This window comes from Pseudophryne corroboree (assembly GCF_028390025.1).
Source record: "Pseudophryne corroboree isolate aPseCor3 chromosome 3 unlocalized genomic scaffold, aPseCor3.hap2 SUPER_3_unloc_50, whole genome shotgun sequence".
NCBI lineage: Eukaryota > Metazoa > Chordata > Amphibia > Anura > Myobatrachidae > Pseudophryne > Pseudophryne corroboree.
The window spans coordinates 954,635-965,632 of record NW_026967542.1 but is presented as its reverse complement, the minus strand read 5'-3'; the positions used below and the strand labels follow the sequence as shown (position 1 = coordinate 965,632).

The window sequence follows — 10,998 nt, the reverse complement described above, 5'->3', positions numbered from 1 at the left end:
GACTTACATTTTTCTCCTTAAATGTTTTGTGGCAGTTATTATTGACTGCCAAAGGGTGGACTGTCGAAGTCAGAAAAAATGTCTTAATGCACACTGCCATATTTGCACCGCACACTGGTCCGTGCTGCGCATGCGTACGCTCTCCCGTGGAAGCGCATACCCGCAATAGCGTGCACTCGCACGCGCAGTATGCGCATTTACGGTAGAGTTTATGTGATCGTAGCGTGCGACTCATTCGTTACAAAAGTTCACAATTAATGTCGTTTATAGATCATGTTCCCCTCAATAGTTTCTGTAAGTTTGGTTTAGATAGGATGTCCCTGAGCGGAGGAATCCCTCTTTGTATTGCACGAAGGGTCTAACAGGAGTCATACAGCAGTGTTTGGTACCCATCGGAAGAGTATTTAATTAGCAATATTCCGGTGTTGGTTTGGAGCGTATTAATCGCTCGTGCGAATAGTTATGGACATAAGAAGTTTATGTCCATTTCTATGATTTGCACATACTCAGGTATGCGGCGGGAAACCCAGTTTCCCACCCACCTGAGCTGTTGGAAATCGTCACAGCCCACCTGTATGAATCACCCTATGACCTTTGGTTACAGTACAGGGTCGAATTCCTGTGTCCAATAAACTGAAGGATTGTAGGGACTAGGAGATTGCATTGTGTGTGGGGCATAAATAGGCAGGCCGACCACATCCAGCTCTCACTCTCTCATCAACGGTTATCTGCTGATAATCGGGAGCTGGATATCGAGGCGCAGGCGATCATACCCTTTGTGCGTAAGTTCTCTCCGTAATCATTGTCTTTCTGCGAGCCAATATCTCTCTTTCTCTCTCTCTCTCTATCTCTCTCTCTCTCCTCTTTTCTCTTAAATACTTCGTAGTATTATAGTATTGTATTGTATTGTGTTAGACCAGGATAGCATTGTAGTTTATCCCTTAGTTAGGTGTTTGGTTAGGAAGTCTTTGTTATATTGTAGTGTATCATTTGTACTGTGTTACTCTTTTACAAGTATACTAGATATAATACAGATAATAGGCTTTGGAACCCTAAACCAGTATCAGTGTATTTACTATATTGTTAAGTGTTCACTTGAGCGTCGGTGACGCTCAAACAGCTTTGTAGGTAGTCAGGTTACACAAGGTTGCATTTACACCCTGTACTCACATTAAGGTATTCTGTGTGTTTCATCGGTATAAGGTTTAATATCAAGGTATAGTGTTGTGAGCGTCTGCATCGCTGGTGACCTCCTCGTGGTCTCGAGCGTATGCTACGCCATAGCGAATCTTTCCCCTAGACATAACCAATAACGTGTCCTGTGATCGCTGGGCCGTGAGCGAACGTGACGCTTGAGCGTCTCGCCTACGGCTGAGCGATCGCTACGCAGATAGCGTACCATTACGGTATTTCTTAAGTAAACAGCGTACAGTGTTCTTAGCTTCATAAGGGTTGTTTATACGACATAGGAATTTAGCATTGTCAGGTAGAACGTCTGTCTGATATTAAAACAGAAGACATAGAAGAAGAAGAAGTGACTGATATAAAGGAAGAAGATATAGAGGGAGAAGAAGAGACGTATGTGACTGATATAAAGGCAGAAGATACAGAGGGAAAAGAAGAGACGTATGTGACTGATATAAAGGCAGAAGATATAGAGGGAGAAGAAGAGACGTATGTGACTGATATAAAGGCAGAAGATATAGAGGGAGAAGAAGAGACGTATGTGACTGATATAAAGGCAGAAGATATAGAGGGAGAAGAAGAGACGTATGTGACTGTTATAAAGGCAGAAGATATAGAGGGAGAAGAAGAGACGTATGTGACTGTTATAAAGGCAGAAGATACAGAGGGTGAAGAAGAGACGTATGTGACTGATATAAAGGCAGAAGATATAGAGGAAGAAGAACAGACGTATCTGAAGGGTGATCAGCAGTGTAAGGAGGAGGAAATCCCTACAGATATCAGCACAGGTGAGTAATAAACACTTATTACAGAAAAGAGTCACATATTCTCCTTTCTCAGTCACTACAGCAATCTCTTATCCTACACCCTCCTCTGTCAGTACAAACTAATGAGGGAAATGTATCTGCCCAGTGCGGGAGTCAGGAGCCATCAGTCCCTATTATACTCCTGCTCTCCTCCCCTCACATCATGTCAATGTGTGTTACCAGCCCAGAGATCTGACCAGTCTCCTCCCCACACTCTCTGGTGTATCTCATACATCAGGAGCCATCAGCCCCTATTATACTCCTGCTCTCCCCCTCACATCATGTCACTGTGTGTTACCAGCCCAGAGATCTGACCAGTCTCCTCACCACACTCTCTGGTGTATCTCATACATCAGGAGCCATGAGCCCCTATTATACTCCTGCTCGCCCTTCACATCATGTCACTGTGTGTCACCAGCAGCCATACTGTTTGCTAGCAGTACCTATGCCTATGGTATTACATGCAAGGTATTTCCTGAGAGTATCACTATTAGCACACGCCGGTCTTTATATAAACTCCTTTTCTCCTGCAGGGTTCACAGCAGTATCCACAGGATATACATTGGGATATGAGGTAACGTCAGCATATTGGCACCAATGATCAAAAGCTTTCCGCCTCCCAGAATGCAACGGGCCAGTCCCCTATATCCCTGCTTTCTGGCTTAGGCAATTCAGTTTTTTTTGTTGGTGTGGCAGGAGCCGGACAACGATCTTTGGGTTGCTGATTTTGGCAGCCCTAAGCTTATTTCATTTATTTTTATAGTCTTACATTTCTTGAGCGAGTTTTCTGAAAAGCATCTTACACGCACCTCAGAAAGAGTTACTCCAACAACTCCCCGCCAGGTCGCAACAACGCTAACCCATGTGTACAGTGCTGTTTCGGCGGAAGTCTGTGTTGGATGTACTAGCAAGTCCAGCTGACGTTAACAGGCTGTGGCCGGAGCACGGGGAGAAGGTAAGGCGTCAGTTCCGCATAGCGTGGTGGGGGGGGAAGACTACCGAACAGTTGCTGATGCGGCTGCCACCTCGGTACACCAGTGCTAGGTTCCAGGGATCATATACTCCAGGGATTAGTGTGAGGCCTGGGTCCCTGCGGTTGAAGTCAGCAGTGGGGAGTAAGACGCTCCCCTGGTCACCCCTCCCCCGGTTCATGACCAGTTTCCTCAGAGTTTCCTGCCATGAACTGATTTGCTGCTTCCGTCTGAGATGCTGTGTTTCTAAAGGATTCAATCGCAGCATAGGCGTCTGTGTGACTGGTGCATTGGTCTTCACTTGGACGTCTATGTTCACTGTTGTGTGCACTTGGAGTTTGTGTACACTATTTGCGTCTGGATCCACTCAGCGTTCACTAATGTATTGGGTACGAGTAGTTGGATAAGTGCCTGATGCATATGAGTCTGTAAACTATTGCCGTTTCTTTCGCTGTGCGACTGAATACGTTAAGTTTCCTATATAAGGTAATGCAGTAATATGGTTCTCCTACATACTTGAAATGTATCTGTAGTTGATGATGTGCTCATGTTGCTTATTATACTAATGTATAACTTGTGACTGATTGCTAGTGTGATTGCTGACTTTACTATTTCTGTCATGTATACAGATCCTCAGTGCTGGTGCAAGGCAGGGAGGAATCGGATTGCATGTCACTTTAGCAAGCTATTAATTGATTTCAGTCACAAATTGTGTAGTTAACACCATACAAATGTGTGATTTGTTTATCATGTCTAAGAGCAGCAAGGGTGAGGAGGATACACTCTCCACAGCAGCACCAACACTGATTTCATGTTTGTCCTGCAAAGCTTAGTTAACCTCTCAGGATCTGGTGCAGAATGGATTATGTGCAAATTGTTTTAGCTTTCACCAAAGCCTCCTGAATAATCCTAGGCAGGCACACGTTCAGATGGAACCCCCATGGGCTACGTTTGCACAGACATTAGTTGGTGTAGCTGAGCGCATAATGCCAGCTCCTATAACAATTATAGGTTACCCTGTTAACCCTTACATGCAACATTCCCCCTGGGTTTTATCACATCCAGTCCAGAAATCTGCAGCCTTTCAACTAAAACGGACTGAAAGGCCTGTGGAAGGTAACATGAAACTACATCTTCACAGTCTACACATGTTTCAGATGGGGACACTTCAGAGGATGAGGATTCCTCGCATTCTGGGTCTGCATACAGAGACGAGGATGAAGGTCCCAGCTCAGTGGTTATACCTGAGCTAATTAGTGCTGTGAAAGCCATTCTATCCTTATAGGAGGCAGCAGAGCCCTTTGTTAAAATCCTGTGTTTAAACATCCCAAAACAGTCAGAACTGAATTTCCGGGGTTAGAACAGCTGACGGAGATTATGCAAGAGGCTTTGGTCACACCCAGTAAGAAGTTTAGAATTTCATGGAAATGGAATTCCCATTATCCTCTTCCAGCTGGGGACTGTTTAAAAAGGGAGTGGCTCCCAAAGTAGATACACATGTCATTCGATTGGTTCGAAAATCTAGATTACCTCTGCCTTCAACATCATTATGTGATTGTTACGGATAGAAAAATAGATGGTTTTTTAAAAACAATTTTCTCATTGTCTGGGGTAATTGTAAGACCAGCCATAGCTTCAGCCTGGATGGCAAAAGCAGTGGCGGCCTCGGCTGATGCATTGGAGGATGATGTCTCATTGGCATCTAGAGAGCAAAAATTCCATATTGCACATAATAAACAGGCGGCTATGTTTATGGAAGAAGCAGCCTTAGATATGGGTACTATTGTCTCTCAGGCATCAGTCTCAGCAGTAGCAGCTCGCAGAGCGGTCTGGCTACGTACATGGAAGGCTGACTCAGAGTCCAAGGAGGTTCTAGAGTCTTTTGCCTATTACTGGAGATATTCTTTTTGGTAAAGAATTAAACAGTATTTTGGAGTCAGAGGCAGACTCCAAGAAAGTGAAGTTTCCTTCAACCCACAAATCCAAACCTAGGTTTCCAGCTTTTCGGCCCTTTCGGACCCAGGGAAAAGCAAAAGGGAAGGGTTATGGCAAACAGTCCCAATCTGACAAGTCTGGTAAGACTAAAAAGCAATTAGCAGAGGGCCTGCTTCCAAGCCAGAAGATAAGCCATCAGCTTGATGGTGTGGTCCTCCACCTGGAGGACCCCAGGGTGGGAGGCAGACTTCATCATTTTGCACAGATCTGGCAGCAGTCCACCACAGATGCCTGGGAGCAAGAAGCGGTATCTCATGGTATGCGTTTGCTTGCAAGAAACACCCTCCACAAAGGTTCTTTTGTACCAGCCCATCTTCCGTAGAAACGAAGGCCAGGGCCTTACAACAGGCAGGTCAGAAGTTGCTTCAATCTGGGATGATAATTCCAATTCCCTGTGCGCGCGCAACAAGGACAAGGTTTCTATTCCAACATGTTTCTAGTTCAGAAGCCAAATTGGTCATTCCGGCCGATACTCAATCTCAAGGTGCTGAACAAGTACATTTGGGTGCCTCTGTTTCATATGGAGACTTTACCTTCCATTATTTTGGCCATGGAGCTGGAGGATTTTATGGTATCCCTTGATATCCAGGATGCTTACCTGCATGTTCCTATAGCACTGTTTGCTATCCTCCAGCAACACTTTCATTTTCAGGCCCTACCATTTGGACTGGCTACAGCTCCCAGAGTGTTCACCAAAATTATGATGGTAATGGCGGCTTATCTCCGTCGACAAGGGATAAGGAGTTTTCCATACCTCTACGACCTATTAATCCTGGTGCAGTCTCAGGAATTGCTTCAGTGTCACAGTTGACTCATAAATTGGGCAAAGTTGTCCCTGGTTCCAACGTATGACTCACTTGGGGGCTGTATTGAATTTTGGTCTTCAGAGAGTGTTTTTACCTTTGAACAAAATGACCACAATACAGTCAAGGATTCGGGAGCTGCTACAGAGTCAAAGGGTATCCATTCACGCAGCTATGCGTGTGATGGGATCAATGGTGTCGACATTCGACATGGTGGAGTATGCTAAATTCCAAGTGGAATGGGTTATATCAGACAATAAAAACTCAGACTATGGTACTTCCTCTGTAAGTACGGAGGTCATTAGCCTGGAGGCTACAGACATCCCATCTGGACAAAGGAAGACCCTTTAGGATCTCAGATTGGGAGGTTCTGACAACGGATGCCAGTCTTCAGGGCTGGGGAGCAGTGTCAGAAAAATGTTGCTTCCAGGGGCAGTGGACCAAGGAAGAAAGTTGCCTGCTAATAAATATATTGGAACTTCGGGCCATATATATGGCACTCATTCAGGCAAAGGACTTTCTTCGGGAGAAACCAGTTCAAATTCGCTCGGGTAATGCAATGCCAGTAGCGTACCTCAATCATCAGAAACTCGCAGCCAAAAGGCAATGAAGGAGGTGAGCCACACGTTACGGTGGCACTAGGAAGCGGATTTTCTCAGTCGACATGCCATTCATGCAAACGAATGGGCTTTACACCCCAAGGTCTTCCAGACTCTGGTAGACAAGTTGGGCTTGCCGGAGATAGATCTCATGGCGTCCTGTCATAACAACAAAGTTCCCGAATACGGGTCAAGGACAAAGGATCCCAAAGCGACCTTCGTGGATGCCCTGTCATTAAGATGGGACTTTCGTCTGGACTATGTTTTCACTGATCGCCCTGTTGCCCAGGGTGATGCGAAAGCTAAAACAGGGAAAGGGCGCCATGATACTAATAGCTCTGGATTTCCCAGAAGACATTGGTACACAGATCTACAGAGGCTGTCAGTGGATACTCCGTTTCTACTCCCTCAACGTGTAGATCTGCTGTCTCAGGGTCCTTGTTATTACAAGCACCTGGATTGGCTGTCTTTGACGGCGTGGCTCTTCAGACTTCCATCCTGAAAGCAAAAGGATTTCACAACAGTTAATTCAAACAATGCTTAGAGCAAAGAAACCTTCCTCAGCTTGCATTTATCATCGAATATGGCATGCTTATATTCAGTGGTGCAGTGCCAGGAAATTTGACCCTAGGTCTTTCAGAGTTCCCAGAGTCCTAGCATTCCTTCAGGCAGCAATGGATAAAGGTCTACAGGTGGCTTCCTTGAGAGTTCAGGAGTCGGCATTGACTGTAGGGTTTCAAAAGAAAAATGCTAACCTGCAGGATGTTTGCACTTTTTTCCAAGGAATGCTTCACATCCAACCTCCATTTGTTCCTCCTACAGCGCCTTGGGATCTAGGTATAGTCCTAAAGGTGCTTCAAATTGCTCCATTTGAACCACTGACGTAAGTGGATCTTAAATGGTTGACAGCTAAGATTCTCTTTCTACTCTGCTATTGCCTCAGCTAGAAGAGTTTTAGATTTCAGGGCATTGTTTTGTCGCCCTCTTTTTCTGATATTTCACCCAGACAGAGCGGTTCTCAGAACCAAATCTGGTTATCTTCCTAAGTTGGTGTCTAAATTCCACCTTAACGAAGAAATTGTAGTCCCAGCCTTCCAAGGGCCAGATCTTTCTGCGGGAGATGCATCTTTGGACGTAGTCCGGGCTTTAAGGGTCTACGTGGATCGTACCAGTGCCATCAGAAAGACAGACACTCTTCATTTTCTACGGATTTCACGAGAGGATTGGCTGCTGACAAGCAAACACTGGCGAGGTGGCTTCGGATGACGATTCAGAAGCATAATCTCAAGATGATATCCCTAATCCAGCTAGTGTCTCTGCTCACTCTACTCGTAAGGTAGGTCTGTCATGAGCAGCACAACGTGGTGCTTCAGCAGAACAGATATGTAAGGCAGCCACATGGTCTTCCATTAACACATTCATTAGACATTATGCCTTTGATACCTTTGCCTCTCAGGATGCTGCATTTGGGCAAAGGATTCTCCTTTCCAATCTGGAGCGCCCCCTCCATGAAATTGATTTGGGACACCCAATGTATATTCTGTGGATATTACTGTGGACCCTACAGGAGAATTATGTAGTTATGGTAGACTTACTGTCAATAACTCTATTTCTCCTTGGTCCACTGTATCCACAGGGATCCCACCCTGACACACCTGATTTGAGGATCCTTACACTTACTAACCTCTTCCTTCTTGTACGGAAGTGTGTGCATGTGTCTTCTTCTCGCCTGATTAGGGCTCTCTATGATGCTCCTGCCTTGAGCTTTGGAAAACAACTGAATTTCCTGAGCCAGGAGGCGGGGATATAGAGGACTGGCCCGTTGCATTCTGGGAGGCCAAAAGCTTTTGATCATTGGTGCCAATCCGCTGACCTCATATCCCAATGTATATCATGTGGATACTGTGGAATTAGGAGAAATAGCGTTAACGACAGTAGGTCTACCATAACTACATATATTTCTGGCATGGTGCGGCTGCTTGCTAGGGCACCGGCTCAGGGTTCCTCATGCCACGTGATACAAAGCTTAGGAAATATATGGTGCAGGCCCTATCATGTATCCACATGCTCCTGTAACAGCCGGCCTCAGGGAATTGGCTAGTGACCGGCTCCTATTACTGAGTTGGCAGCATCTGAGTCTTGCTACCGCCGCCTTAGGTATATAATACATTTATTGAGCTTGTGTATGGGAGCCAGCATTCAGAATCCTGCACATTCCCTGCTGATTACCTGTCCCCTGGCACTTGGATGACGGCCTTCTGATCCATGGCCTTAAGGGCACACCAATGGTTCCTAATGGAAGTATCTTTAGGAGCATTCACATCTAAGTAGGAGGACAGGGCCTCTTGCAAAAATTCTAGTGCCTTCAGCATCCATTAATATATAATCCTGTAATCTCCAAGGTGGTAAAGGATTAATAGCGGGAAAAGGCGACCAGGACCCTATCAGAGGGGTGTGATCAGACCATGAAATTACTGTCGGTAGAAAAATTCAAGTGACCAGATTCTGGGATACACTGTGATAAATATGGAGACTGACACAGGACATATTATAAAGGATAAGCATTTATTTCTCTAAGTTACAACAATGAGAACCGGCAAATAACAAGTTATACTCAGTTACAGTAATAGGAAGAACAAATTAGAATACTCAGCTCTTATCTCAGATGTTTCATGATCTGTCCCAGATGATGGTCATCAATTACGTAGTTTAAACAATATAGTTCAGTCGCCCCTCAGGGTCCCCCTTTAATAACATAATTTATCTTATCCTGGACAACTGTCCCTTCACCTACTTATGTATACAATATTCCAAACATCTTACTAGACAGTTTCCATCTGAGATACTGATAATAGGAACATATATCTATTATAATCAGCCAGCCTAAAAGCTGTGTATATTCCACCCACTAATCCTAATAAAATGAACATATATAGAGCAGTGAGGACATACATAAACAAAATGGAGATACACATGGACAAAATGGCATCTAAAAAGTAGTAACTAATTGTGAGGATACGGATTCTCAGATCACTCTGGTAAACAGTTTAGTAAAGTGGCAAATGCCCTTTATTGTAAATATACACACACAGTACACTAAAACAGTAACTATTACATGCCAGGATTATCTAGCTGCTTCTAGCAGACAGTAGATATAATCTGATTGGTTGCTATGGGCAACATCACCAGTTCTAAAAATCTCACACCTTAGTAAATTCACCCCTTAGTCGGGATGACAGGGGTAGCCGAGCCAAAATTTCAAGTAAACATGATGTAATGCAACTCAAATAACACAGTAATGACCGAGAAGTTCCACTAGAGGTCAGCGTGATCACAGACGTGAAGTACTCAGCACAGACAGACACAAATGGCAAAATATATTCAGTGAATAAATCCACAAAATAATATACTGTGAGGTTGTAATCAGAGTGTAATGAGCTGTACTCAGACGATACTTGATACTGGGCTCTGCATGTAGACTGAGAGGAAGTAGATTATAGTGGTACCATATAAATAGAAGGTAGTTTCACCTCCAGGCAAATGCCTCAATTTAGTGTAGTGACCCGGGTCCAGCCGTCACAACACTTTTTTAGCAGCTTATATCAATTTTACAGCTTATTGAAGGCAAAAGGCAAAGCATGCGATGGCCGGGCACCAGGATCCAAAATGACAGTCATCTCACTTCCCAATATCACCGCTGGGCTCCACTGACTATGGGCAGCCCGTTCTGTCCCCAGCAGTAGCAGAACTTGCGCACCCGTGTGAGTGGGAGAGCAAGTGATCCCGACTGAGCGAAAAGCGCCTCCAAGTCAGGTGTCAGGAGCGTGCAGGAAAACTTGGGCACACTTAGCCCCAGAATACAGCCTGTGGCATCAGCGGCGTCACTAGGCTGCGGCAGTGAACGGTGCCCGGAGGGAGCGGCTTTAGGGCAGTAGGAGTGGTGGATTTAATAGATTGGGTCTTGGTCCCAGCGGCGGCTAAGAGATATCAGGTAGGTTAGATAAGAAGCCACTTAGTGAGGAGATCTCCATAAAGCACGTCTGGATGGACCACACCCCTCTTTTTTATTATTTTATATACTAACAGGGGTGACAGGTGTGGTACATCCCTGCAAAGGCAGATCCAATCTCTTTCTCATCAGACTCTGCTGTCTTCCCTGCACTCTCACTCAGATGTTCACTGCTGCCAGTAGCACACGTATGAGAAGCAGAAGTATGGCGGCAGCTGTATAGATCCTGATATGTAATTCTCTGTATCATACTTACCATACACACATCATCCTTATTACTATTGAGAGAATAGAGGTAAGACACTGATGATGGGGTGTAACAGTGTATTATAACCTATCAGATGATGATGATTACAGTGTATTATATGGTGTATTGCATGTAAAGTACCTTGTTCCACACCTACTCTGCTGTTGCAATATACCTTATATAAGGGTGAGTAACACTTGTACAGGCTTACCAGCGTATGAGCACACACATAAAGGAATGCTACCTTACCAATGCTTCCAGGAGTAACGTTAGGAGACATTTCTCTGATCTATCAGCTCATATGACTGATGTTATTGTTCATCTAGAGTCTACGGTATGTTCCCCATCTATTGTTTTACATTGGTGCTGACATAGGACTTGGC

The 10,998-nt window shown here is 44.8% G+C and overlaps 1 protein-coding gene across 2 annotated transcripts in view; it reads left to right on the top strand.

Annotated features, from left to right (window-relative positions):
- Positions 1-1,488: 1,488 nt before the first annotated feature.
- The window catches only part of LOC134984396 (gastrula zinc finger protein XlCGF17.1-like), a 256,307-nt gene continuing 246,797 nt past the window's right edge, over positions 1,489-10,998 (top strand). For both annotated transcript variants that reach the window (XM_063949987.1, XM_063949988.1), the window contains exon 1: positions 1,489-1,973. The gene's annotated coding sequence lies outside the window, so the exon portion shown is untranslated. The remainder of the gene's footprint in view (positions 1,974-10,998) is intronic.